The sequence below is a fragment of the Etheostoma cragini genome, chromosome 17, assembly GCF_013103735.1.
Source record: "Etheostoma cragini isolate CJK2018 chromosome 17, CSU_Ecrag_1.0, whole genome shotgun sequence".
NCBI lineage: Eukaryota > Metazoa > Chordata > Actinopteri > Perciformes > Percidae > Etheostoma > Etheostoma cragini.
In genome coordinates this window covers 19,284,513-19,289,233 of record NC_048423.1, presented here as the reverse complement: position 1 = coordinate 19,289,233, position 4,721 = coordinate 19,284,513, and positions in this window count along the sequence as shown.

The following is a 4,721-nucleotide window of genomic DNA, read 5'->3' as shown; positions in this document are numbered from 1 at the left end:
AGATTTACACACACATTCACTCACACACAAACAGGATTGTGTGCATGTGTGTGTAGACAGCCACACAGAGTAAATACAAGACAGCGTGGACCAACGCTCAGCTTTTACACTGCACGCTGGAAAAGACAGCAATGTGAACAACACACAGACACACAAAAACACGGCATGCTTACCTTGAGGAAAAGCTCACAGGAAGATGAACTGCTCAGCTGACATTTTTATGTTTCTTCTCTCAACTTCCAAATGATTAGGAAGCATTTCTCTGACTTGATCTGTAGCCTTTCATATGATATAGGCTAGACACGATGAAAGGAACAAAACACATTTTGTCTAGTAAATGAATGGCTCATTTGGCCAAAGCAACATTAAAATCAGACATGGCAATGCAACTTTTTAACCTTTCATCACAGTGTTAGATGAGACTCGTGCACATCACACACACTCATACAGATCTTAGAAACATTGATTCATTCCCCCGTTACAAATTGCAACTCAACACACATCGGTTTAAAACTGCCCATTCCACTTGCTCTGCTTCCTTCTGTTGTTTTTAATGTTGTTGTATTCTTTATTTTTTATTTTTTCTGCTTTTAATGCCATATGTACGGTGTCCTTGAGTGCTGAGGAAGGCACCTTTTAAATAAAATGTATTATTATTATTATTATTATTATCATTATTATTATTAATATTATTGTTAATATTATTAATATTATTACTACAATACTGCAATTGGCAGATTAAAAAAGTGCAACTTGCACAAACATAAGATTTACTGACATGTTTAAAAATCCTATTTAAGTTGTTTTTATTACCACATTGTATACACATCTGTACACGTTTTCCTTTTTGTTTTTCATCTTTATTTTTTATATATTCTATCCTATTTCTTATTTCTTGCATAAAGGTTTGTGCCTTAATGCAGAGGTCTTCCCCCTCTCTCCTTCCTTCTTTCTCACCTAGCTGTCCTGCCTAGGGCTTAAAATAAACGTTTTTAAGCATTAGTTTGTTAACTTTATTTCATCAAAAAAAAAAAGAGAGATGTTGTTTTCAGTGGTACACATTAGGGGACATTTACATGCGCACAACAAGTAAATTCTATGAGAAAAGCTCTTACATAACCACTTACTGTACATAAACTGAGAACTCATGGATAAAGTCCCAACGACACTAAATCTATTTACTGGGATCATGAAGAAACACGTACAAAAGTTGCAGCTTTCCCTGTGCTCATGAGCGTGTAAAATTGCGCTGAGGTTCCGATTACTGTGCAAGTTCTGCGTGAATTTACGTGGTGTGCATTCACAAACAGGAGACTGCAGGTGTAATATGCCTATTTCTGTGGCTGCAGGTACTGTATATACCTATAAAAAAAGGTTTACACACTACAGACAATTAGCAGAGATGTTAATTAGAATCTCACTTTTTTTATAATTTCTTTTCATGTGCATCTAAAACCTGCATAACATGAACATGTACAGCATATGGTCATTTTAAAGTGAAAGCAGCAAAAGGATGTGTTTAATTGTATTAACGATATGATCTTTTGAGGACAAAGAAAGACAAAGACTATAGTGAAGTCTTAACCTGATGAAACAATTTTTCCAAAGAACAAGAGGCGTGTTTTCTTAACTTGAAACATTCTTCTATGTGAAAATTACTTTTTACTTTTTCCCCCTGGATGTTGAGCTCTCTGTTTCAGCTACTGAGTGAGGCATCTCACTTTATCTTTGTTGGGAGTTGCACATGCGCAGTACCTAGGTAAGGACTACTAGCCAGTCAGAAGCAGAGTATGAGTATGTGCCCTGACAGTACCTAGGTAAGGACTACTAGCCAGTCAGAAGCAGAGTATGAGTATGTGCCCTGACAGTACCTAGGTAAGGAATACTAGCCAGTCAGAAGCAGAGTATGAGTACGTGCCCTGACAGTACCTAGGTAAGGACTACTAGCCACTGAAACACACCGTAACACCAACTCTATTTGTTTTTTGCGTTATATGAAACTACAAATAATTCCTTATAAGCAACTCTTCCAAAATGAGAAAAAGCACCATTTTGCGTTTGAGTTAAGGTCTAATCAAGCGGCTCATAATAGTAATTAAAAGAATATCATGATGTTTTTTGACTAGTTTGTTTTTTAATGGTGAGTAGGGAAAGTTAACAAAAAAATGCATACTGTCTGCGTCTAAGCTTCACCGCAGTAAAAGCACTGGAGCAAAAAAAAGCCTCAACGATCTGAAAAAGAGGTTTTAAGGATCCAACATGGCTCCTTTAAATTGCACTACTCACAGAAGTGACTTCGCTTTAGTATGGAGGTCATACTTTTGGTTGAAAGAAATGTTCAACCTCTTCTCCAAAGGCAGAGTAACAGTTCAGCACAGCCAAATGCAATCGCATTGACTGCATTGTAGTTGATCTGTACTTTGCAAATGAGCAAGGCAGCTCTCTCTCTTTGCACACCCACACACCCGCAAACCCACACACACACACACACACACACACACACACACGCACGCACGCACACACAAACGTGTCAACATTACCAAATTTGGACCACCAACCAAGTGTAGACCTCTGCTTCTTGTCATTCTAAATAGACAAAAATAGAATAGAACTTTTACTTATAAGGTTAAAGTTATATGTTTTAGAAAGTTGAATTGTTATTTTTATGTATTTCTATTTTTCTTATTCTTATTCTTGTGTTTTGTGTTGTTGTTTTTTTGTCTTTGTAATTTGACTCGATGACATTATAAATGAGGGTCACCCCTCAATGATTTCTTGAGCCTGACTTAAGCTTGAATGAAAAACATTTCTTTTTCTTTAATATCACTACAAACATACTTTTAATTTAATTATTAAGTTAAAAGTAGTAAGTTGCTAAGAGGGTAATTGCATCCTTGAGTGATGTCAACAACCACACACAGACACACACACACACACACACACAAACAATGTGCTATCCTTTCCTGAGTTAGAGGCACCCAGCGTCACTGAAACAGTCCTGTGAATTATTTCAATTCATAAAGTTGTTCATGTCCAGATTTCATTAGCAGCACATTAGCTGCAGTTTTATGCTTTATGTTTATTACAGTCCTGACATGATCTATAAATAACAAGTTAAGCGGGTGCCGACACTGGGGACGGCTCAGTAATGCTAAAGGGATCTATCATTACGGCTGACAATTGCTAATAGCCAGCCCTCCGGGTCAATCACTACAAATTACAGCGGCTCAATTGCATGCCATCATTCCTGGGCATCCAGCATGTGAGGTGTATGGCAGGAGGCCCTGAGATAACCACACAGGGAGGGTTGGAGAAGTGAGGCAAAACATCAGGGGGAAGCATGATCTCACTCACATGTGTGATCAGTTCAAGACACTACAAAATAATGCCTTCGAAACAGCACTTTAGGAGAAGAAATCTAGCTGGTAAAGCAAGGAATTAATTTGTTTCCTTTTATGCTGACAAACGCATCACTCCTTCCATTTTGAGTGTGTTATCTTCTGTTTTAGTCCATTTTTAACAACACAGTGAAAGTAGATGTGATGGCTGAACATTTCCTCTCAAATTTCCATTTAGTTTTTAACTTCAAACCAGTTTAACATCTCCTCAGAACAATTCAATTCAAATTTTTGATAGTAAAAAATCCTAAAAAGAGTTATCTGGAGACACTTTACAGATAGAGTAGGTCTAGAACACAGTCTATAATTTACAAGGACTCAACAATTCTAGTAATTCCCACAATAGCAAGCCTTTAGTGCCAGGAAAAACAACCTTTTAGGCTGAAACCTCGACCAGACCCAGGCTCTTGGTAGGTGGTGTCTGATGGGGCCGGGTGGGGTTAGAATTAAGAGTAGTAATAACAGTCACATTGAAAGATAAGGGAATATTAACTAGAAATAATAGTAGTTCATGGCATAGCAGGGCATTGCAGGGCGTAACAGGTCCCAGCAGGACGTAGCAGGGCACTGCAGGACGTTACAGGTCCCAGCAGGACGTAGCAGGGCACTGCAGGACGTTACAGGTCCCAGCAGGACGTAGCAGGACGTAGCAGGGCACCGCAGGGCGTTACAGGTCCCAGCAGCATACATGATTTTGGTTCTTCCCTATTCCAAGGAGACTAGGACTAAAAAGAACATAAGGACTCCGGGGAATACCTCCCCAGAGCTAGGTTAGTGACAGGCATTTCTGAAGTGATGTTTTAGATGTCCAACTAGGATGAGTTGTTGGCAGGTTACAGCCAGAATGTAATCTGCAGTCCTTTCATGACTATGGCAGCCAAACACAAATCTTGTCTGTCGAGCAGGAACCTCATATCTGTGTTTTTACTAATTTACTTTTAGAAATCAATTCTATTGGTCACCCTTTAAGTCTGTGGGTTTTACATACCATAACAAAATGTATCACTCCACACTGACTCCTTTTAATGGTAAATCAAACTTTCCATTTCACAATCTGCATAGAGATCTACAGTTGGCTAGCACTGAAATCCAGACCCAAATCTGAAAGATTAAGGGTCTAGCTATGATATTATGTTCATATTATGAAAATGGCCCAACTCAAGGGGATATGTTCATAATAATTTGTGGAAGCATTGACTCTTTTGGCGCTAAACTTATCAGAAGGCCATTGCTTTTGTTAGCTACTCATACTTGTGGCTAACACTAAAATCTCGACAGAGCAATGCTATGAATGATTCTGAAACTATTGTCAGAGTATATATA